Raw genomic sequence first — 25,578 nt, 5'->3', positions numbered from 1 at the left:
CTCTTATCCAAAAATGTAGTTACATCCCAGCCCAACAAACCCCTCTGAGAACAAACAAGCCAGGTCATCTTTCATTACCACCTACATTCAGTACTATAGTTGCTCTCATCTGCTTTCCAAATCTGCCTCTCCCCTCCAGATCTTTTCCTTTATTCACTACAAAATCCCCACTTGTGTCCTTGCCCCCCCCTTGGTATGAGAGGCCCCAGGTGAGGCTCAGGAGCAGTGACCCCTCGATGCCAGGGCTACCCCAGCTCTCCACCCAGCCAGCCAGGCCCTGCTGGATCCAGCTTTCCTGCCTCTCCTTTGCACCTTCAGGAAGGCTCATTTCTCCCACAGACCCAGGGAGAGAGCTCTGATCACAGAACCCTGGGTTCAGCCAGAGATGTGACACCTCCCTGCCAGGAGCCAACCTCCCTCCCCATCCCTTTTCCTCCAGTGACCCAAAAGAAGGTCCCATCCTGTCCTGTCCTATAACTCTCCCTTGTTACTGTGTCCCCATCTACACTCCTGTCACCAAGTTCAGCTCTACCAACAGAACCCCTTTGGCCTCCTCCTCTAAGAAACATCCCCAGTTGAAAAATGCAATATTCTCCATTTTAGAATATATGCCTCTGAAAAGGGAACTGCTGCTACGATGCAGACTATGCTGGCAAGAGCACAAACTGGAAAAAGAGGGAAGGAGGATGGAGGGAATCTGGATACCCCTTTCAGAGCAGCCTGCAGTCAGTGCTGAGGACACTGACTGTACTCTCACCTGCCTTCCATGAAACCCACCAGGAATAATTTGCTGACCCCAAACTTCTAAGTCCAGCATATCTGGGGTTCTTCTTACCCCAAAATGAGTCCCTACATTTTGCCCTGTGCTGCTGTCTCACTGTTTGGAGGAGGCACAGTGCTGGGGTTCACACCAACCAGGTGTTTCACAAATCCCACCTTCCCTTCCCACAGAAACTGCCACTGGAATTGAACACTGAGCTGTGACACCACTGAAAATCCACATGGTCTTTTGGCTCCCATTTTTCTCCAGGTGGAAGTCAAAAAGCCACACTAACACCAGCTTTGCTATCAGGATCCCACGAACACAATCATTTCTTACTGAATTAATGTATTAGCAACAGCATGAAAAATTTACTGTTTAAATGAACCCTACACAGCTTTTTTCCAATAACCTGTTCAACATGCAGATAATTCTCACATTTTAATTCTTAAAAGATACTAGTAATAAGGCTGTGGGACTCAGGCAGGCCTTCCTTTTATTTGGGGATTGGGTTTCCTTCTGTTTTGTGAACATTAAACTGTGTAAGGTTACACTTATTAGCAAACCAGCAGTGATTTCCCATTTGCCATCAGCACTGCATAAAACTCAGTTTGCACTGAAGAGTCACATTTGAAGGTGTCAAACTTGACCTGAAACCTCAAAGGAACTGAATTTTTCCCCAGTAAGTGGATCACTGCTCCCAACAAGATGTCAAATTTCAAAAAGTACTTCTCAATACAAAAGAAGTTGCTTCTTAAATTAGAAGGAAAGTATTAATCTGTAACATTTTACACAATATGCACAATCCCATCCTGCAGCCCCTCACTGCCCCAGGGTGACAGGCTGAGGGCACTGACCCCTCTGCCCTCGCCAGGGACACAAACAGAAAGGGAGCCAGCAGTGAAACCATTCCCTCACCTCGAGAGCAAGAAAACCTCCCCTAACAGCACCTTGTCCCCAGATTCCTCCCTGGCAGTGCAATAAGTGGATTATGTGGCTTTGGAAAGGTCAGGCACAACCTCACTTAAAAAATACTGAATTTCCAAGAACACATCACGAGCCCTGCAGTGAGACCCAAAATCTGATCAGCTGCTGGGGTTTGATTCTGAGGAGCTGTGGATGCATTTTCTGTCCCCTCTGCTGCCTCTCCTGAGAATGGCATTGCTGTGGTTTAAACTGGGTTGAAGATTTTCTTCTAGAAGAAGCACATCATTCCTGTTTTCAGGAATGACACCCTCAGAAGTCTTTGCTGCCATGCTGACACAGTGACAGACCCTCTGTAGGGTCTGGCCAACTGAGACTGCTGCCCACTTATTCCTTCCCCCTGTTTGTCCTTCCCAGCAGTTTCACTGTTCTAGAACTCGGGGGGGGGATTCTCCAACATGTAACAACAACTGAAGTGCTGCTGCTGCTTTCACTGAGAAGAGTGTGCAGGAGAGGGATGGCAAAGGGAGGTGGGATTAAGAGAGTAACTTCAGCCAGGTATCGACTTTCACAAAAACTGCCGAAATTTGTCTTTTGGACACCTCCCACCCCCCCCCCCAAATTTGATTGAAATTAGTCACTGTGCTCAAAACACAGACGGAGCAATTCAATCTTTCTAATGCATTTAAACAACCTGTCACATCCTACCATAAAATCTGAACTCTATTTAAAACCAAGACCAAAAATTAGCAATATAAAAGCACCCCAAGGTGCTGCTCCTTGTCCCCTCCTGCACCAGGATTCCCAGCCCCTGCTCTGCCCCACTGTCCTGGCAGGGACAGGAGCCACTCCAACACTTGCAAAGCCACAGTGCCTCAGAAAACCAAAGTGAAAATCACCCACCCTCACAAGGTGACAACTGCACAGACATAAATCAGACCAAGGAAAGCCAAGGCATTCCCCAGAAAAGAGTTGTTAAAATTCTTGGGTTTCTATTCAAGCAGCATGTATTTGCCAAAAATCTTTAGACTTCTTTACTATCTCAAAAGCATTTGGAATAAACACAGATAACTAACTGTGTACTGAAGAACTGTTTTCAAGGATTGATTTCTCTGTTTCCAAACTAATAACACGTTTCTTACTTCAAAGGCTTGTTTCAAAAATCTTCCAGAATACAACACAGCTAAAAAATAAAAACATTCAAAATCCCAGAGCTTTCTTAGCACAGGATTTAGTAGCTCAGCATTTTGTCCTTCTGAGCTGCTGACCTTTTCTATTTATTATTTATTTTTAGTGGGGGGAAGAAGGGCTCAAAAATTAGGGAAAGGAGGTGGTAACAGCAAAAAAAACCTTTGACCGATAAGTGGCTTGTAAGAAACAATCTCAGAGAAGAGGAAGCTACTGGTGATTTCTCTGATGGTATGAAAAGCAGTGACATGAACGGGCCACATCTCTGCATGCAGAGAGCTTAATAAATCACTGTAAGGGTTTAGGAGGAGAGGCACCTTCCTGGTCCAGGTCAAGTTGGTTTTGTCTGCTGAATTAACTAACAGCATAATCACTGCCAGGGAATGATTTGTCCACATTAATGCTGACATTGCATCTAAATCTGAGTGGAATCCCCGAAATTAGGAAGCTCTGTATCGATCACAGTCCTGCCAAGAGAAGTGCTGAAGAGCACATTAATGCAGTGCTCCAAAGGAGTGCTCCCAGAGCTCTCCACTATTTTATGGGGAATTTAGTTCAGTGGTCAAGCTAATATCCATCCACTTGTACAGCCAGATGTAGCAAGAAAAGGCACTTTCCCTCCAATCTGAGGAAAGGCCACCGAAACCAATGGTTTTATTTTTCAGAAATACTTCTCAAGGAAGTTGCAGTGAGTGGAAAACTGAGAGCAATGGAGCAAATGAAAACATTTCCAGTGTTATTTGTTCAGTGACACACAAGATAATAATTCTCCTATTTTGGGTTTCAAAAGGAGTTGCTGGACATGCTCAAATACCCTTCAGGGGAGGCACTTTACAGTGAGCTGGAACAGCTCAGAATTCAATATAAATCATCCCGTATTTGTTACTCCTGGAGAAAGGTACCGGTGGCCATTGAGAGTCCCTGATGGCAATCAAAGATTAGTCATCAATAAACACAGGTATCAATGAACAAAGATTACTCACCAGTAAACACAGTTTATAAAGGAGCCTCTGCACAGCCCCTGCCCCAAAGGGCCTCAGCCTGAACCTCCAACCTGCTCAGACTCACCCACCTCAGGTTTGGCTGCCATGGCCCAATCTATGAACAGCAAAAGCAGGTGCTGGACAAACAACACCCACATTTTAGCAGGAAGGGGCACATCCAGGTAAGAAGGAAAAATCCTGATTATCCCCAGCAGAAAAAGGTGGCAAAAAAATTGGTGGCAAACCCAAAGACCCCGCTGTGTTTACTCAGTCCAACTCAGTGTCACACATAAGATGAACCATCACCTTGCTGGCTCAAAACCACAGGTTTATAAAGCTGTTTTGAAAAAGTGCCTTTGCAGGTGACAGCCCCTCAATATCCAGAACAGCCCACTAAGTCTCTGGTGAGCTTTTGAAGCAGTTTGTGAGACTTGGTAACTTCTCATCAAAGAGCTTTCTCCCATTTCCCAGCAGCTGCTTGGCTGCTCTTTGAGCCCATCCAAAGGCCTGCAGGTGGGGGGGGAGTTTGCTTGGATCTTCTCTGCCTCCACTGGGAGGTTCCAGCACCAAAAAGTCACCCAGAGCCTCTCCTGGCTTCCCTCAGGGGGCTGCCACCACCCCAGCAAGGACGGCCTGAGCACAGGGGGCCAAAAATACTTCACCAGCTAAAAATGAGGAAGCTGTCCCATTAGGCAGGAAAGCACAGCTTTTATTTCAACCGTGATCTCAGCAGCTAAAACGGAAAAAAGTCCCAGAAAATACAGAGCAGACAAAAAAATTCACAACGGAGTTTCTAATCCCCCATCAACTGAAGTGTAAAATTAGATAAACGTGCAAAGGACTATCCTCTCCAATTATAGTAAGGGCACGGGAATATCCCAAATTATACTATGTATGAGAAGAGGATAGTCTAGTTCCATGTTTCTTAGTTATTTAACTAAATCCAACAGAGAGATGATAAGAATTTAAAAGCAGATTTTTCCTTTTACATTTTCCCTTGTGAGTTGCAGCAGGATTTTTCTTTGCTCAACTTTAATAAATTTTATATATTAAAATAGCATCCTTAATTACTGCTTAGAGCTTCTATAAACTTTCAGTATTCAAATTTTATTGCAGCCATTTTAATACCCTCAGTTACCTCATTCAGACTTTTTATGCTAAATACTCTCAATTACCAAGTACTCCACCACTGCAGTTTTCTAAAACCAAGACAGCTCTTTAATATTACAGATGTGACAGGTTCTCCCATTTAATGTGGTTGAGCTCACCCCACTACTTCATTATCCAGCTCATGTTCAATACATTCCAAATTGCTGGTGGCTCTTTTCATCATTAATTACATATTTCAAGCCCAACACGAATCGATTTCCAGCCCGTGACCGGCAGGAGAGATGAGCAATCCCACCTCTTATTCCTCACCCCAGCCCGCTGTTATTACCATGTTTTCCTCTCTCTGTCCTACTCTGCCTTTAAATAATGGGTTTCAAGCAGGATATGCTGCTTTAATGTGCATTTGTAAAATCTATAGCAGAACACATAATGGATCTGCCCCCAGACCCTCAGGAAGCAGGACACAGTGCAGGGCTGCCAACTGCCCTCCCATTCCTGCTTGGAAGAGGCAACAGAAGAGGAATGTGCACTTCCCAAGCTGTGCAACCCTAGTACCATTTCCATCACTGATTTTTACATTTCTGTATCAAAAATGCTCATAAATCCAGTCTTAAGAGTGCCAAGGAGAGAAAATGGGACAGACTTCCTTTCTTAACTAACCCCTTTAGGCTCAGTGCTCTTTTCCAGGAACACTGGGAATTACTCCTGCCTTTCCTAGGGAAGGCACTTGTCTTACCTGCAGGTTGAAACCTGGACTGCACTGGATACTTAAAGCAGGTGTTCAACATTCTAAAACGTTGAAAATCACATATCCTTCATACATACAACAACTCCTGCATATAGAGCTCCCAGGGAATTCACAGGGAATTCCCATTCAGTACATGGAGCAAAAACTCCACCCTTGCCTGCATTTGAGCTTTTTATGCCTGGGGTTTTCTCCTCTTACATATTTTCAGCAAAAAAAAAAAAAAAAAAGTGAAATCAAACCCCCTTTACAACTTTGTATTTCCACGGGTACCATCCCAAACCAGGACTGTGAGAAGGACCTGACCCTGCAGAGGACCATGGGCAGGTGTGACAACACACAGCTGGAATTCCCATTCCCTGACAGACCCTGTGGGCACTGCAGCTTTTACAGACAGGCCTGTTCCAATGCCAGCCCAACACTCAGCCAAGCCTTGGACCTTCCTTTGCAGTCAGAACTCAGGGACCTCTTCAACACCTTCCTGTTTTAGTAATTTTATATATATATAACATATATAACATCATATATCATATATGTAGATGTTATATATTATGTTTAATTCACATATTAACTGCAGTCAATACAGCCATCTCTCAGTTCCAGACACACTGGGAACATTAACAGAATGCAAAATTAGACAGCTTATTAGTTTCAGCAAGATTTTCCACACTGAAGCTAAAAACATCTCTCCAGCATTCCTAGAGCAATGCTGAGAAAATCCTGTATTCCAAGCTAAAGAAAGTTTCAGGACTTCCTTACCAATGGGTACTAGAGCCCCTTGCACAAGTTTTCAATTATTCCTCAAAGGGAGACACGAGCAGCAGTGGAACAGCTAATGTTTCTGTAACAGGAGTGGCCACGCTTTCTTTGCAGGCAGAAGACATTTCTCAAACATGAAAGTGCAATTTGGCAGCCACACTTGAAACAGGGTTGTAGTTTAGAGTAGCTGCTGACCTTACTGAAACACCAGGAGAAAGATCTGGGAGAACTGAGTTATGAGATTAATTGCCAAAGGAGGAAAAAAGAAAACAGAACGAGGTTTTAGCTCACTAGAAAAAATGGGAAATGGAACACATTTTAAAGTACCATTTTTAATGGGAGGGGCTTTACCATCCTTTTTATTTAAATGTGAACATTTCAAAGGATATTTATTATTGATTGTTATCTATTGTACAATTTAATTTCTAATCTCCTTGCAAACTCTCAGACTGATGAAGACTTGGATAAAATTAAACCACATGACAGGGAAATGGGAGAGAAAACAATTAGCACAGTAGTTAAATACTGACTTGCAAATATAAGACGGTTTCCTCAAGTCAAGAAACAATTGTCATTACAAGACCAAGGTAAGATCAAAATGAACATTTAAAGTCTGTCTGAGCAGAGCCCCAGGTTACAGGGAAAATGAATCCTTAAGGTCAAAAAGACAGTTCCTAACTCAGAAGATGGTTTTAGGGACAAACTCCAGCCAGTTGGCTGGTGAGACTCTTGCTCCCAACACTGACCCATCGAGTTCTTTGCTGGGAGAAGCAGAAATTCTGCTTTGGGTTCTTATAGCCCGTATTTAGCCCTTTAGCTTCCCCTTCCAACTGGCTGTTGTTCTGCTCTGTTACAGTGTTCCTTCTTCTTAAATTTCTTACTTTAATTTCAGATAAGAAAGAGCTACAAGTCTGTGATGCAAAAGCACAGACCTTTTTCTTGCTTGAAAACCAAACTACCAAGTGTGTCCAGGGAGAACTCATACACAGCCACTGTGAAAAGGAGGGGCAGGAAAACAGCTCTGGAGCCTCACCAAGGAGAGGACTCTCCAAAATACTGCACAGTCTAAAGAGAACAGAGCAGAGGGGAACCTGGCAGAACTGAGCCCTGCAGAGATGAAACCAGAGTGACAGAGGCCATAAAACTGAAGGTATTTGGGTTTAAACACAGTAAGCTCAAGCCTTATACACATACAGTGCCAAACTCCCAAGAGATCTGAGAGCAGCTGACTTGTTTCCCTTGGATATTTGAGGGCTCTTAGAAGGGAAAGTAAGAGATTGATGATTAGGCTCTTCCTAGTCTATTAAAAAGGGTGATATATTGTAAGATAAGTGATATAATCACGGAGATGAGCTTCCCTGGGTGGTACGTTTGAAGAACAAAGTACTGATGGTCTCCCAGCTGCAATGAGAGGGAAGAAATCCGTATTCCAGAGAGCTAGGCAGGTTATTTGAGGAATCATTCATTTACTGGTGCACTGGATGCTGCTCCACCCAGAGAAACGTCTGACTGCAAACAAAGCTCCCTTAGGTCGAGAGCCATGGTAGAAACGTGGTTGCCACAGAAGTAGAGAACGAATCAGAGAATCACAGAATCATAGAATCAGCTGGGTTGGAAGGGACCTCTGAGATCATCCAGTCCAACCCTTGATCCAACCCCGCCGTGGTTCCCAGCCCATGGCACTGATGCCACATCCAGTCACTTCCTAAAAACCTCCAGGGACGGAGAATCCACCACTTCCCTGGGCAGCCCATTCCAAGGGCTGATCACCCTCTCTGGAAAGAATTTCTTCCTAATATCCAACCTAAACCTCCCCTGGCACAACTTGAGACCAAGCCCTCTTGTCTTGCTGATGGTTGCCTGGGAAAAGAGACCAACCCCCCCTGGCTCCCCCCTCCTGTCAGGGAGTTGTAGAGAGTGAGGAGGTCTCCCCTGAGCCTCCTCTTCTCCAGGCTGAACAGACCCAGCTCCTTCAGCCTCTCCTCATGGGACTTGTGCTCCAGTCCCTTCCCCAGCCTCGTTGCTCTCCTCTGGACCTGCTCCAGGACCTCAATGTCCTTCCTGAACTGAGGGGCCCAGAACTGGACACAGCACTCCAGGGGTGGCCTGTGTTGAGTACAGGGGAAAACAGCAACTGCTCCCCCAGCCCAGCCCTGAGTGTCACAGTGACTGTCCCTAACCTGCAGAGACCCCTGTGCTCCCACAGCCCCCACCAACAACCCCCAGGGCAGAGAGAAGCCACCAGTGCTGGGGCCCTGCAGCTCAGCTCAGATAGCACAGGAGGGCTGGCTCCTCATTGTCCTCTCCACGTCTTCACTGCTCACAGCCTCGTTCATCTGCTGACAAAACAACCACTAATAACTGTCCAACTCAGTCAGTGTGCTCCCCAACACCACCACAAACTCAGGGGCTGCTGAGGACCTGGCCAAGGCTGACAGACACCCCTACCCTGCTTCCTCCTGGGGGCTGGAGGCAGCACTGCAGGCCTGGAACAACCCCCTGAGCCTGCCAGGCAGGTGACCCCGTGCTCCAGGCACGAGCCAAACTGCTCCTAGAGGAAGGGTGGAGGGAACAGAGGCTCATCAGTCCCAAGCAGACACTTGGGGGTGACAGGAAGGCAGCAGAGGTGATAGCAGGGATTGTCACTTAAAAAAAAAAAAGAGTTGGGAAAGGACTAATTGAGAATCAAAATGCACTAAAATAAAAAGGCTAGGTATGTTTATCAGTGTAAAGCTACTAAATGAGCAATATTCAGCAAGGCCTAGAAAACACAAGCTAGGTCCTTTACAATTCTCCAAACCTTCATCCCACCTCTACCACCATTCCCAAGACAAATCAGCTTGTAAAACACAGCAAGAGGCAGTTTCAAAATAAACAAACGAGGAGTGAAATCCAAGTTCCAATCCATCATGAACTTGAAACGGTAGAGTAACAAACAAGATCTATGTCTGAAGCTATTCACTGAAGATTATAAACTGAGAGGAAACAAATACTGGGATATGAGGAATCCAGGATCCAGACAGGTAATAAATAAATGTTGCTAATGATGTCAAAACTGGAATATTGGTTTCAGGGCTCAAAACACCCGTGTTTGGTACAAAAGCATACCTGCAGTTTGGAAGAAACAAAAGCTGCAAATGCTGCCCATGCTGGCAGACAGCTGTTTCCCGGGCAAATTTCAGGGGACACCTGTAAAACACAGACTGTGTTCACACTACATGGACCCCTTTTCCACATTTTTAGCATCTTTTAATTTTCTTTCCTAGTTTTTCTCTTAGAGTTGCCATTATACTTTAACCACAAAAAAGCAAATCCCCTTTCTGCATTGTCAGAAGTAGTCATGCAGATTTGTACCACTTTATAGCAACAAAAAAGCAGCATCTGAAATCAAAGGAGGTGGAGAACCCAGTGCTCCACGAAGGCTTTCAACAGCCTGATGCTGAACAAACAAGGCAGCCTCTCTTTCCTCAGACTCTTCATGAATATTGAAGACTGCAGCTAATCACATGACAGCAGACAACATCAAACAGGAAAGGCTTGCTTCTCCTCCACAAGAGCCAGGGGGAAGCCACAGCTCCTGTTTGATCACCTGTACTCCTGCTCACCACACCAGGGAACCTGCCTGGGGCAAATATCCACCGGGGTCACCAGAGACAACTGCTTCCCATGCTGCTTCCCACCCTCCAGCTGTGAAAAGGATGAACCTGCCCCTCTGGCACAGACACCAGGAGTGACTCCAGATATCCAGGCACGGGCTCAGGAACCCTGGGATCGCCCACGACACCCTCCATGGGCTCCAAAGCAAAGGAAGAGCAACAGGCCCTCACAAAGAACCCAGCAGCAAAGCAGGGTGCCCAGTTTGGGGGGTCAGGCTTTGACATGAACTGACAGGAGAAAGTCTACAAAGCAGTGAGGATGGATCAGAAGGCAAAGAAATAAAATGAGGAAACACTGTGAAGCTCAAATACAAAGACACAGTTTGTGTTAGGGAAGAGATCAAGGAGGAAAAAAAAAAGACAGCTCACGTTCATTCAGGTACATCAGAAATAGCTCAGGATGACCAAATAAAACCTGAAGTTAATTGCAGAATGTGTCAGTTAAACATCAAAAACAAACCAGTCAGTAAGAATATTCTGGAATAAGCTGCTTAGGAAGTGCAGTGAAACTTCCAGCAATTAAGAGATTAGACAAGCATCTGTCAAGAACATTGTAAATTATCTTCCCCCGAGACAGAGAAAGGGATCAACTCAAGGTCTTTCTTCATTCTCTTGTTTGTTTAGTGTTCTTTCAGGAACAAAGAAAGGCCAGAAAGAGTCAGTAAAGTAAATAAATAACCATTCTAGTACAAGTCCATTGTTGCAGTGAAACACAAGACTGGATAGAGGTCTCTGAACACTACGGTTTTAATACCCCTTAATGGCTGTAAAAGCAAGATGAATTTGGACCTAGAGTTGTGTCCCCAGAGATTCCACCAATGCACACAAAAAAAAAAAAATCAGTGAAAAAAATCAAATTAAAATCAAATAAAATAATACATCCCAATACCAGTCCTTTCACTAAATAAAACTTCAATGGTAGAAGTCTTTCTAGCTTATATTCTCATAACACAGCACGTCCCAGTTAGAGGATGGAGACGTGCAAGCAATAAAGCCTTCGCAATTTTTCAAAAACAAACTTCTGTCCTAAAGGAAAATAATTATAGAACAAAATAATAGCTTGTTTCTGCTTGAAAGCCAGGGGTAGAAGACTGCAGAGCAGGTATTACATGGAACTATTATCCACTTGAACACTTTGGGTAGCAGCCCTCAGGAAAACATACAGCAAGGTTAAATCTGGGCTGGTAACACAGGAAAACTCTTATCAGCTGGAGAGCAAGGAAAGAGATTGCAAGGAACAGCATCTGGAGGGGGCAGGGTGGCCTTGATTTTTTTATCACACACGATCAGGACATGTAGAATTAGTGGGGAGAACGTATTAGAGGCACTGGGTTCCACCAGTGAGAGCACAGACACCACCACAACAACAAAGTCACCCAAGAGCCCCCAGGACAGGGACAGGGGTGGCAGCAGAACTGGGGTGTTCTGTGCAGGGACACTTTTGCTCACCTTCCCACTGCCCTTGGAGGCACAGACAGTTCTGACCCTGAGCTCAGCAGCCAGCCCTTGGCCACGCTCAGAGCAGCTTACATTGCTCTCTCACCTCGGGTTCCACTCGGACATCTCACACCGCCCAAGCACACAAGTGTTGCTGTGTCCTGCTGCTTGTTCTACTCTCCCCATCCACTGTCTGCTCAAGTTCCTCTGGGAATTTCATCCAAAATAAATGTTCTCTCCCAAGCAAAGTTAGCAAAAACATTTGCTCTCAGTAACTTGCCTGCTTTGGAGCGAACACAGATACAGCACAAAAGACACCCGGCTGACAGGGTCCAATGGAGCAACTTTATGGCAACAGACAAAGAATTCCCAGTCTGGTTTTCAAACCTTGGGAGTCTGGTGTTCAGGAGTGGCTTCTGTTCTCACAGTAACAGCCTGATGGCTGTCAGACCCCTGGCCCTCCCCACAGAACTGCAAGGATGCACTGGAGGTTACTCTCAGTGTGGCAACACAATCTGCTCCTTAAGCAAAATCTGCAAAAAACAGCTCTTGTAGTCCCAACCAAGCTACCACTTACTATTTTGCAGACAATTAGTAAAAAAAAAATAAATAAACCCACGTAGATTGACCAGTTTAAGTAACAACAATCTCATTAAAGCCACAGAACAGGTCAACTACAGGCCTTTACTCTAAAGCAGGAAAGCTCAGCAGGAGTTTCCCACTGAAACACACAGAAGAAAAAATAAATGTGTGTTTACCACAGTCAAAAAAACCCCTTCTTAACCTCATATTCGAAAATTAATTTGAATAAGTTTTGTTGGAACAGAATAAAAATAATCAATCTACAGCTAAAAGCCTAATACAGGAATTTCCAGTCTGGATGGTTGGTCTGTCAGAGGCATATGTTATTTGGAACAAGATTGGAGTAACTGCCTAACAACACCCATCTCAACCACAGGCGTGCTCATCCCAGCCATCTACCACAATGTAAAAACCAAAGTTCCCCCTGAGGATTCAAAAAAATCCCCAGCAACCAAGTCCCAAAGTGCCTGAACTCCCAGCAAAGTAAAAATAACACAAACGAGGCCGGTCTGGGTCTTAAGGCTCTGGTCTTTGTTGGCTGTTAAAAGGCAAGCCTGGTGAATGTAAGATGATATTCAGATCATTTCTAACCTTCTACCAACACGTTCTTCCCTTTCTTCCCCACAGCTTTTTGTCTCCTCGGCTCCAGCCTCCGCTGCAGGAACTCTGCCAGTGACGTCAGGGCAGGAAGAGCAGGCCTGTTCTCAGTAACCTGAGCCACTCTGCTGCTTTGGAACCTTCTCTGAGAGCCTGGCATTACCCACACTTTGGCCAGAGGTTAAACAGGACCCCTTTTTCTTACATCCATGTAAAACAGGCTAGGTCAGGGGGCTGCAGGAGCAGGAATTTCTTTGCATGGCACCAGCACACCCTCCCCCAGCTCACGACAGGAACAGCCTGATTCTCTCTCCCCCCGTCCCCTGAGCTGGTGCAAAGGGAGCTTCCTGGGAATTCATTTCTCCTACAGAGCTGCAAGTCAATGTTTTTGTACATCCCATGCTCTTTAATGATGTAACTGCTCCACGAGAGCTCAGCTCCCCTGTGTCAGGCTCTCCTCTGGCAGTAGCAGAGAACCCACACACCCCCTCAGCATTCAAAGGGCACAAACCACTCCAGTGGCACTTGGGGACACTTCACAGTGAAGCTACTGGTCACTGCCCAGTGCTGGGGGTGAAGAGATCACAACTGGGGAGCTACAAACCAGCGCTGGCTGTCCCCCACTGAATCTCTTTGTGCCCCCAGACAGCCATTCTCTCCTGACACTGCCTGAATACATACAACCAGGACTCCCAGAGAGGATCAACATCAACACGTGGCCTTTGGGACAGGGGCTAAACAATAGCTAAACTCTGGATGGGGGTGTTATCAAAGCATGACTTCGGGTCAAGGAAGTTGTTTGAGGGACAGACAACAAAGGAGCTGACTGCCAAAAATTTATGGGCAAGGAAGATGTGAAAGGGTTACTCTTAGCTGCGCATTTCACAACAAAATGAACTCCATTGGTGACAGACCCTGCCAGTACCTCAGAACTCACTACAGAAAATGCTGGTGGTACCTCCTGGCACTGCAGAGCCTCCAGGTTCTGCACAAATGCTCTGGATGATGCTGAGCAATGACACCCTCCTGCAAAAGGCCTGGCAGAAACCGCCAAGAAAACATTCAGAAAGTTTACAAAAGGATACACTTTCCATCTTAGAAGTTTTGTAACAACCCCTTGGTCCAGGAAATAATGGCAGGTACAACTGACAGCTCCTCTCCCTGCTCCCAAATGTGACACTTCACCCCCCTTGATTCCTGCTCCTCCCTAATCCCCTTGTTTTTTCCTTCTCAGCTTTCCACCAGGACTCTGAATCCACCACCAGCAACGAGAATCAGAAAAGCAAGGCACACCAGTGGGAAAAGCTTGTCCTACCAGCTCTAATGGCCAAGGCATTCACAAACACTGACCTCAAAGCCAAGAGATTCCCAATTCATCAGCCACCTCAGGCAACAGGATTCACACAAACCCCTCACCAGTGCTCTCAGTCCATGACCTGGTGCTCTACAGTTACACCAACAGCCACACAAGTGTGTAAAAGCTTTCCTTTGCACAGCAACACAAGCAGCTTCTCTGGTTTCTTCGGGGGAGAAAACTGTAACAGTTCAGTATTGAAACACACCCAGAAAAGGGGAATGATTGGGGCATTTCACTGTAATTCCTCTTCTCGTAGTGCCAGTGGGTCACACCTGAAATCTGGCATTGCCTGTGTTCTCCCACTTGTTCTGAAAGTGAGGAAACCCCCAGCCAGGGCACAGGCTGTGCAGAACAGGCTCCCTCCTCCTGTTCCATGCTACACTCCAGTGCTGGGGATATTTGAAAGGACTCAACCACAGGTTCTCACTGTCATCCAACCTACTGTCCTCTCCTCCACCTCAGCCAGTGGACAGTGCTGCCATAACCCAGTGAAACAGTATAACATTGCATGTGTCCAGCATCTTGGAAAACAGCACAGTAATCAGTATTCAAAATTTCCCTAAAACATTTTGAAACAGGAATTACATTCCAGCTCCATCTTACCACTTTGGCAGAGAAAACTGCTCCAAATGGAGCTTACAGAGACAAAAGATATTAAAAAAAAAATCACTAGTGACTGGGGAAAGCAAAAGAGATGCACAAACCCACAGAAATGATGCCATTTCCTCTGAACAGCTACACTGACCCTTTCTAGAGGGATGATTTCTGCAAATACAAGCAGAACAATCAGCTAGTGCTAAAATAGGAAAAGCCTCAAGGAGCTTAAGGAAAACACTGGGAGCATGGAACAGAAAGGAGACGAAGAATAAACCAGAATAAACCAGAACAAACCAGCCCTGCTCTGTAACTCAGAGGGCAGAGCAGCCCAAGTCGGGGCAATGTTTCTGAGAACCCCCTCCCAAGGCTGGGGAGCTTCCCTGACCACCTGAGCTCTCCTTCCCTCCCACTGCCCTTGCCAGGGCACCATGGGCAGCAGGGACAGGAATCCTCAGGGCTGAGCACAGTTTGGGAGCAGCCAAGGGAGGGCAGCCCCTCTCACCTCAGCTCTGCACACTGGGGGATCTCTGCAGGGCTCATTTGCACTCCCTGGACTGTATTATTTGTTTTGCAGTATTGCTGCAACCCTGTTGTTTTGTTTGGGTCCTTTTAAGCCCAGTATCCAACAGAACAGGCCTACAGGAGTGTATTCTGTGTGCACATCCTTCCCCGTTCTTTCCTCCAATTCAACGATCAATAATTATCAGTCTATGGACCAATTTCCACCAAACTCAGGAAAACAGAGATAGCAAACCATGTAAGTTCCTCTACATTTTTAAAAATATTAATTTCTTAGAAAAAGGATGTTTAATTCCTCTCCCACAAGCAGTGTCCTATTAAAGTAAGACTACAGGAAAAAACAAAACTATGAGACACCAAAGAAGCCACATCAGTGAACCAGAAAAAAAAAAAAAGCCTTCGAAAAAAAAATTCCACTGCTTGAAGCAGTGCTTACTCTTAGCACAATTCAGAGCTGGGTTTACTCTCTCAGCCAACACTGATGTGACAGCCTAGTGAGCCTAACTTAGTAAAAACTATTCTAGAAAACAGATCCATAGGCAGCTAAAGAAACAATGGCATTTAGACAGGGAAACCAACCTCCCTTTTGCACAGGAAAGTCATGTTCCATAAGCCCACAGGAGTTCTCTCAGAGCTGCCCCTTCAGCACACACCCATGGACAAAGCCTGCTCTAATTCCCAAGGGACATTCCACAGGACTCTTCACAAAAGGCTCCTAAAGACATGAAGCTGCCATGGTAACAATAGGCCTTGGACAGGTTATGTGGCAAGGACAGAGGAAACAGAGAGCAAACCAAATGTCATCTCTGACAGCAGGGCAAGGCCACCAGGGAAGTCCCACAAGGACACAGGGCTTGGAGCAGCCTGGTCTAGTGGAAGGTGTCCCTGCCCAGGAGCAGAACGAGACAAGCTTTAAGGTCCCTTGCAACCCAAACCTCCCTGTGACACTGAATATGTGCTGGAGGCCAGGCTCCCACCTCGGGGAGAGGAGCAGAGCACCAACAATTTGCTGGTGACACCAAGTTCCTCATGGGAAGGCTGCAAAGAGGGGAAGAACAAACACGGGCTACAGAGAGCAAAGCTGGCAGAGGGAGGTCAGGAAAGGTGAGGAGTGCCCCAGGAATCCCAGGTTTACACACAGTGGTGGCTCCACACTGACACCCAGGACAGCACACGCAGCTGAGGGCTCTGCACCTCCACCTGCAGCAGCAGGGGCTCGACCTCCAGCACCAGTTTTCCCCAAAAATACTCTTGCCACTGACCTTGCATCACCTCTAGCAACTCCCTACCCTGCTGGCCCTGACTCAGTTCAGTCACTGGGCAGAAAAATGCCCCTCCCAAGCAGATGGGTTTGCCAGGGAGGGAAGGGTCAGGGCAGCAGCAGCACGAGCACAAAGGAAGGGGAGAGCTGTGCAGCTGTGGAGGCACACACTGACTCCTCTCTCAGCCTTGGAGGCACACACTGACTCCTCTCTCAGCCCTGGAGGCACACACTGACTCCTCTCTCAGCTGTGGCAGAGCAGCTCAACCATCTTGTGCAATCCCACTGGCAGCAACAAGCTCATGTGGTCCTAATGAACAGCCCTAGGAATTAACAATGCAAAGCTGGCACATTTGTCATTCATTTAAGATGGAATTCATTACCCATTTCCCAATGAAGTTTCACTCGCCATTTATAAACACAAACATCTTCCTGGTCCTTGGGGATTCTAACCCTAAAAGAAGGGAGAGAAACCCTCATGTGGGGGAGAGCAAACAGATACTCAGCTTGTTATTTGATTTGTTTCAAAAAGCACCACCACATGCTATGCCCTAGTATATAAAAAAATGTATCCAAGATGAATTGTTTTGATTTTTATTATTTTATTGTAGAAAAATATTTGACATTTAGAAGCATTTCTGACACACAGGACAATCTCTTTGCAACTCTACAAAGAAATATCTTTTTCTATGAGCTGAACAATCTGTCAACACTGTTTTCACTCAGCTAACCTGCCAATATAATACAAACCTGCTATATGGAGAGTTACAGAATATAGACTCATCAGATTTATTTATAGAATAAATAATGTATATGCTGCTGAAACCCTGCACAGCAAGGGGCACAGTTGGCTGGATGTTGCCTCGTGCTGCTTTCCAGTAAAACATTACTTTTGGGAACCACCTGAAACAACCTGCCCTTCAGCTGAGGCAGGACAGGCTTAAGAATCCAACCTCCTGCTCTTAATATCGAGATAAAAGATGAATTACTGAGCGGCTGAACTCCCACTATGCTCCCACACCACAGTGCTGAGAGGCCTGTCCCACCTAACCATGTGCAGCCAAGGCCCTTCTGAGTCTTCTGAGGCTGAGCCTACAAACACAGCCTGGGCAGGACAAGCAGCTCTGGGGACAGGGAGAGCACCACAGAGCAGCCAGGGGCCTGAAGGGATGGAAAGCCTTGTATTTGCACCACTTGTACCCAAGATGGAACTACCTGCATTTATAAATGGGCCCTTTCTCCCAAAATATTCCAAAACTAAAGCAGAGTTACCAAATTTATCAAGTTTATGTTGTACCTACAGTCCAAAGCAGGACACGCGTGACACTGTTTGGCCCTGATGAATCTACAGTCCAAGGCCTCCTGCCATCTCCAGAGCACTGTTACTATTTAAATAGCATTTTCCAAACTCCCATCGTGCCTGTGGAGATGCTGCAGAGCTGCCCAAGCCCAGGAGCACAGCTCCTCTGGGTTCCTGGGCACTGTCCCTCGAGGGACACACAACCTGCCACGTGCTGAAATCATTGCCTACGCTCAGACTTCCAACAGGACATGGCAAAAATTAGCCAGTGGCCACAAAATCCCAGCTAAGGAGAAGATTCCCCCTGCAGCTCCTCCCCTTCAGCTCTTTTAGCCAGCTGAAGGTGGGGTTTGCCTTTAAAAATATTAAGAGTGAAGCTTCACAAAACAACACTTGTTTTTGGAAGTGTATTTGCAGACTGAAAAGTTGCAACCGACGGTCACAATAATGCTCTCTAAACCACTCACCTTCTAAGGGAATAAAGAAATGAGTCATTGTGTTCTGATCACATACTGAACACCCAAACCAACAAAGGTACACCAGTATGGAAAAGCAAAATACTGCATATCCCCAAAAGGCCTGCTAGAAACAGCAAAACCATCTTCTGCTGGTGAACTCAAACTCTGCAGGATTTCTTTCTTGGAGAAGAAAGAAAACCAACTCTGCTCCTTTCTATCTTTAGCCAAAGGAGCAGACACAGTGGCACTGCAGGGGAGAGATGACAATCTGCAACGGGAGCTTCAGAGCTCCACGTGATAAATGAGAGTGACTCCAGCGAATCCCCGAAACTTTAAATAAAGCATGAAATATCATGCAGATGCTGGTTGGCATTTGAAGTCCTGAAGCCAGTACACCAGATTTAGACAAAGCACCTCCTTATCTTGGCACCAGAGCCAGCATCACCTTCTGGGTCTGACTCCAAGCCCCAGAAGGCAGAGCCTCACCCCAACACTTGGGCACTGCAAGGTGCAGCACAGGTAGAGCCAGGTCTCACCCAGCAGTGCTGAGTCCAAAGTTAGGACTTAATAGTCCCAAACCACTTCAGTTCGCTGCTTTCAGTGTGTCTTGTGTTCACTGCAGAAATGGCACTTTGGAATTTTCAGCAGGGTGGGCAAGTCTGTTGTGCATGTTACCAGAAAACAGGTCAGAAATGTTTCAGGAAAGGCACGTTCATATCCCAGTAAAAGGATTTTTCTTAGAAAGTCATCACCATTTAGCATTTCGGCCCCACTGCATCCTTACACTTCTAGGAGCTCACTTGCCTACTAAAATGGTATTTAAATTATCAATATTTAGCCTTATATCAGGGCAAGCCTTTGCAACAGAGGGAAAGAAAGGAGAGAATCCAAAGTCGCCAGCACAAACTTGAGGTACGTGTTGTTATTTCAAAACAAAACATATTCACTTGTTGAGTTTCTGACTATCCCAAGGAACTCATTTGGTCAGTGCATCCAAATATTTAATGTTCACAAACCTTCTCAGCTATCAGAAGGTGACTGCAGTTGCAGAAGTCACATACAAGTCTACACAACACGAGGGCAGGTTATGGACAGGGACAGGAGCTGAGCAGCTCAGAGACTCTAGAGCAAAGCTCCAGTACCAGGGTTTCAGCTGCCCTCACAACTTCTGACCACTGCACTGTGTGGGCATTTGGCCATAAATGCTGCCTCTCTCAGTGAGCTCATCGACTTCAGCACGTTTGTAAAACATCAGGAACCACCCCAGCCCGTGGGCTGCCGATGGCCAGTGCTCTGAACACAGGGGTGGGGACCCGCTCCTCTGAACCTCCAAACTGACCCTAAGTGCTCACTAGCTCTGCAAAGGCACTGCTTTCACTACCCACCCCCACTGCTGCACATCCACAGCAACCCAGAGTATCAACTGAACACTCTCTGGTGAGCAGCCAGTAAAAACTACACCCTCTCAGATTCATCACAGCCCTACAGCCAGGCCCCTGCTCACCAGGAAATCCTGCCGCATCACGGGTTGCCTTGTCATTTCCAAACGCTCTGCACCCACCACGTGTTTCTCAGGCTTTCCATCAAAAAGTCATCACAGTTGAGTCAGAAAGAAAGAATAACTTGGCTTCTAATTCTGTAAAAGTAAGAACTTCTTCACACGGTCAGAACACCTTTCCACAGACAACCTGCACACCGCCTCATGGCCCTGTGATTTCCTCATGGATGGATGGACTGTGATGTTGAAACGCTCATCAAATGTCCCTGCCATCTCACCAGACAAGGCAAAACTACTCTGGATCCAGAGGATCTGGACTAGCCCTTCTCCAACACCACCCCTATCACCAGTGTAATAACTGAGCAGTTGAGCAAGTCTTCAGAAGCCTGAACCCAGGCATTAATGTCACCCATTGCCCCAAACACAGACACAATTCAAAAGCAGTTGTGTCAGTGGTGTGACCTGAAGAAGGTTTTTTGTTCCTCAGCAACTTAATAGATGCCATCACTAGACTAACTCCGCACAGCTGGAACACAACTGAAATAATCAATACTTACAAAGCAGCTCAATTTAGTTTAATTAAACTCACACTGTCTTACCAGAAGCTAAGTTTTTTGACACTGGTATTGGCAGTCACGTCCCTTTAAGTTGCTCTATGGATACTACAACTACCCTCTTTCTCCCAAGTCCCTCTTGGTCCCAAGCAGTGCTCCCGCTGCCTGCTCCGTCCCAGGAGCACGGGATAAGCCGAGTGTGGCTGCCCAACACTCCCCGCACGGGCCCGGCACCGTGTCTCCAGCACAACCTCTGCTGTGAGTCCAGCAGCTCGGGCCCCCAGCCTGGCGTCCTGCCTCTGCCCGCTGCCAGCCCCGGTCAGGGGGCACTGCCTGTACCCGGCTGCTCCGGAGGCACAGCCCCGGCCCGGGACCCCGGCACCGCCGGCACCGCCTCCCGCCGCCGCCGGGCTCAGCCGCCGTTCCCGCGCCGAGCCGGGGGCAAGCCCGGGGCTGCGTGACCCGCCTGTGCGCCGGGCGAGCCCGGGGCCGCCGCTCCGGTAACGGGATGAGCAACAGGAGCGGGGGGTGCCCGGCCCGGGGCTGCCCGGCCCGTCCCCCCGGAGCCCGGCCAGGGCTGGGGCGGCCCGGGCACTCCCGCGGGCCGGGTCCCGCTGGCGGGCCGGGTCGGGCCGTGCCAGAGCGGGCCGGGGCCGCCCCCGGCTCCCGCAACTTTCCCTCCTCCTCCTCCGCCGCCGCCGCCCGGGGCCGGCCGGGGCCGGGGCCGCCGCCACCGAGCCCCGCGCGGCGGAAGCGCCTCCCCCGCTCCTCCCGAGCATCCCCCGCCGCCCCCGCGGGCCCGGCGCGGCCCGGCGCAGGGCGCAGGCCCGGCGGCGGGGGAGGCCGCCCGGCCCGGCCCGGCCCCGCGCCCCCGGCAGCCCCGGCGGGGACAATGAGATGGCGGCGAAGAGCGCCGCGCCCGGGGGACCCGTTGCTCCGGCAGGAGCCGCCCCGCCCCGCGCCGCCTCCTCTTCCCTCCCCTCCCCTTCTCCTCTCTCCTCGCACGGGCAGCGCCCGCTCCCGGCCCGGCCGCCGCGGAGACCGAGCGAGCGAGAGCGGCCCCGGCCCCGCTGCCCCCGCCCCTCGCGCCTCCATCTTGGATCGGCGCCTCCCGCGCGCTCCCTCCCCGCGCGCCGCGCTCACCTCGGGCCGCGCGTCGGCGGCGCCCCGGGAGCGGCCCGGGAGCGCGGCGGGAGCGGCGCTGGCGGCGGGGTCCGGCGGGCGCGGGCCGGGGCCGGGCCGGGGCGGCGGCGCTGGCGGGGCCCGTTGGGCTCAGCGGGGCCGCGATCCTAAACCGCCACCTGGCGGCATTTCCGACCCGCTCGGCGCAGCCGCCCCGCGCGCCGGGCGCGCAGCGCCCCCTGCCGGACGCGCCGCCGCACTGCCCGCCCGTACCGCGCCCGCGCCGGGGAGGAAGGGGCGGGGCCGGGGAGAGGCCCCGCCCCCGGCGCGCGCGGCGCGCGGGAAAACGTCTTTCGCGCGAAAACGGCCGCGCGTGCGCTGAGCGGATACGGACACTCGGGGGGGGGGGCGACTATCGCGACAGGCAGGGGGTGGTTCCGAGCTTCGTGAGGCCATGGGGACCGGGACACCGGGGGGAGGGGGTTGACTATCGCGACAGAGGGGGGGTGGCCCCTGGCTCCGTGCGGCCGCGGGGACAGGGACACCGGGGGGGGGGGGACTGTCGCGACAGAGGTGGCGGGGGGCGGCCCTGAGCTCCGCGAGGCGGCGGGGACAGGGACACCGGTGACAGGGGCGACTGGCGACAGAGCGCGGGCCCAGGGCGGGCCGGAGCGCCCCCAGCCCGCGGCGGTGCCGCCCCAGCCCGGCCGTGCGGAGGGCGGGCCGGACCCGCCGGGCCGGGGGTGCCGGTGCCGCGGCCCGTGGCGGGGCGGGACCCGCGATCCCGGTGATCCCAGTGATCCCGGCGGGGGGGGAGCGGGAGCGGGCGCGGGGGGCGCGGCCGGAGGCGGCGGCGCCGGGCGGGGCTGCGGCACCGACACCGACACCGGTACCCGTGAGTGTCGGGAGCCCGAGCGGGGCCGGGGGGCGGCGGGACCGAGTGGGCAGCGGCCGCCCCTCGCCCCCGTGCCCGCGGGCTGTGCCGAGCCCGGTGCCCCCAGAGAGCCGCCCTCCCAGCGGCCGCAGTTGCCATCGCGCGGTTGCCGCACGGCTCCGGTGCCCCCGCTGTCCCCCCGCTCTGCCGCGGCCGTGCCGAGCTCTGCAGCTGCTTGGGAGAGGATCCAAAGCAGCACGCGAGGTATCTCTAGTCTTAACCTGTCCTCTGCTGTCGTGAGCCCCAAGGTACCTTCCCGTGCTTCACCTATTGTACTGTACCTCTTACAGACTTTCCTAAGCTAACCAAGCTGGTTTCCTATTTTCCTGTGCTGGAGGGGACTGTACGTCAGCGTTGAGGTATTCTCTGTTCTCTCCCCGTGTCTGGAATTGTGATCTGAAGGGATCTGTTTTGGAATGGGAAGTTTTCAGGCAACAAAATCACTGTCATGCAAGTGTTGCTCTGCAGAGGTAGTAGCTGCAGCAGGCAACAGGCATGAACGGAGAAATTAGAAAATAGTGTTTTTTCATGGAAATGGACACCTATGGAGCCCTTATACAGCAAGAGAATAGGTTAGAGAAAGCAAGGGAAATAAAAGGTGTCATATACAATCCCACTGAAACCACGTGTGGTGGCTTTAGAGAGCTCACAAATACAGCTCGTTTTTTGGGTAGCAAAATATTATCAGGAATATACTGACAATTCTTGGGGCTGAAGTGCAGGGTTTATATTTGTGTTCTGTGAAGGCTGTGCTGGTTCTTCCCTCAGGCAGCGCTGCTGGACATGACTCAATCTGAAGACACAGGATACCAGTTTGTTGCTTTGTGTATAATGTTTGTCCTTGTGCTTATGTGCTAAAGACTCCTTTCATGTAATTGCTCCTTCATTTTCTTAAATACCTTTTGCTATTCGTTAAATTTTAATAAAGACTCGAGTTTCTTTGCATGTATTTTTAATACCATTGATTTGTATCAATCTGGCTAAAAAAGGTAAAGGTACTCGGACACCACGTGAGTGTAGATCCCTTGGCATGTGCAGCTGCCTGAACTATCAAGCACCTGAGAATCTCCAGCAAGGCTCAGGTAATTTAATGGTGCTGAATCAGGAATTTAGGAGATTTCCCTGTCCCTGGTAAGGCATCAAAATAAACCCCTCATGTTGAGAAGTCACTGCACGGAAGTGCTTAGTGAAGGTGGCACGAGTTCAGTCAGTCCTGTGGGTTTGCAGGGGTGGGAGGGTCTGTTGTATTGTCTAATGTCCAGGGAGAATTGTCAGTCTGTAGTTCTCCTGTAGACATTGCTCCCACCCCTCTGCCAAACTCAGCCTGACCCGTCAGGATTGTGGGATTTTCCACAGAAGAGGCACAGGAGTGTCCTCTTTCAGAGCCCAGGGATGGCTGAGCTCATTCCCCACTCCAGAGGGGCTGCAATTGCAGCTGTGAGTCCTTCCCGATAGCAGTGCAGTCACCTGACTGATTCTAACTGAGCTGGCAGAAGATGAGAGTATTTTTCTGTGAGTTTACTGAAAATTGGTGGTTAGAGTCACCACTCAAAGGCTTCCCTCCTTCAGGCATGGCAAGGAGAGCTCAGCCTCCCACCCCCGTCAGTCAGGTGGCAAATAATCACCTATTTCTACCTGGGTAACCAGCATATGACTGACCAAGGAGGGGACTATTTGGAGTTTTTTTTTCTTTTGAGAGAAATCATGGTGTGTGTACTATTAATGATTTGTGCCATTTACTGAATCCACAGGAAAAACAGGGTTCACACTTTGGCAGTCAGTGATTTCCATGAGCTGATGATTGAAACGGGTGCCTCAGGTTGTTGTTTGAATTGGGGATGTTTGTTTTGTTATGTAACTCGAGGGTTCTGCATGTGCTTCATCTTCAGCCTTGTATTAAACTTGATTCGAAACCAAATTACATTTTTCATAGAAAATGTAAATAAACCATGTTATGTTTCCAGATATGAAGGGAAAATAAAAACTTCATGTCATCTCCACAAAAGGCACTGGCAGAAAGAGCAGTAGCAGGTTGTCTGCACAGGCTGTGCTGATCCCTGTCTATTTTGAATGTGTGTCAGGGACACGCTTTAAGGATTTGGGATATGCCCTAATCTCAGTCCCTATGGAAAATCTCACTGGTTAAGAAAAGCAAGGTCACCAAGGAGTGCAAATAATGTACTGTGGGAGGGTTGACATCACATTTGTCACACACTCAGTATTTAGTAGGGAGAGTGAAATTTTGGGTAGAGCACTCCTGTTATTTTCTTGTTCTTTGTTAGGTCTCATCTCCTGCCTGTCACACGTGTTTGCCCTCCACCTTGCAGCCCTCCCAGCCCTTGTATTCCCAGTGCTGGAGTCCCAGGGAGCGGTGTGTGCAGCACAGCCATTTTGAGCTGCTGCTGCTCCTGAGCCATTGTTTTCCTCCAGAGAGATCCCTGAATACCTTACACACGTCCACTACCAGATTTGCAACTGTTTTGTTGAATTTGCAACTATTTGTTGAAAGATAATGTTAATTTAATGTCAGGAAGCAAGAAAGTTGCCATTTATGCTGTGGTAACAAATTAGCTGTTCTGGTTTTTGTTTTCCTGGACAGTTGCAGCGTTTCCCCAGCTGTTTCTGAACCGAGTGACTGAGTTTACCAAGCAAGACCTGCTGTCACTCTAATAATAATGCCTGTTGTCTGCCTTCTGTCTTCTTTTCCTTCCACTTATTTTGTCCCTGATCCATGTGTTGTGCTTCGAATGAGGAAGATCCTAGTTTTGTTTAAGGCAGCAAGGCAGAGCTGTGGGTTTGTAAGACAGTGAAAACACCAGGTAGGAAAAGCTGTGCTGGGGAAAACCACTGCCTTACTGGGCTCAGGCACTTCGTTCTGCATTTGCATGTGAAAGATTCTGATAACAATCTGGCAGAAGAAAAAGGGCAGGTGAGATAGGCAGGTTTCTGGCAGGTGTTTGTAAGCGTTTGACGGGCAGGTGTCTGTAAATGTTTGACGAGTTGTTCGAGCTCATACCCAGCTCGTTATTTACTTTCCCTGGCACTGCAGCTGCTCGTTCTCAAGCTCCCTGCCCGTGGAGCTGCCCTGGGCACTCTGGAACACTTTCCCCCCCCCTCGGCGGGTGCTGGACACGCTCTGGATTTGGGGCAGCAGCAGAACCATGACCCGCAGTGCTGGGCGAGGCCTCCTGCACAGACCAGGGTGCTTCTTGTCCTCGGACCCTCTCACTTGTGCAG

General features: G+C 49.0%; 1 protein-coding gene across 3 annotated transcripts in view; it reads right to left on the bottom strand.

Annotated features, from left to right (window-relative positions):
- Positions 1–21,468, bottom strand: part of STAG1 (stromal antigen 1) — a 162,072-nt gene extending 140,604 nt beyond the window's left edge. The window contains exon 1 of one of the 3 annotated variants that reach the window (XM_027724991.2): positions 21,429–21,468. The gene's annotated coding sequence lies outside the window, so the exon portion shown is untranslated. Of the gene's footprint in view, positions 1–19,737; positions 20,840–21,428 lie in introns of those variants that run through there. The other 2 variants (XM_027724992.2, XM_039391148.1) reach the window with 2 other exon arrangements.
- Positions 21,469–25,578: the final 4,110 nt, after the last annotated feature.

This window comes from Pipra filicauda, unplaced genomic scaffold (assembly GCF_003945595.2).
Source record: "Pipra filicauda isolate LSUMZ 115617 unplaced genomic scaffold, ASM394559v2 scaffold90_size2875636_pilon, whole genome shotgun sequence".
In the NCBI taxonomy this organism is placed as follows: Eukaryota; Metazoa; Chordata; class Aves; order Passeriformes; family Pipridae; genus Pipra; species Pipra filicauda.
The sequence above is the reverse complement of the archived record's forward strand: the minus strand, read 5'-3'. Positions and strand labels throughout refer to the sequence as shown.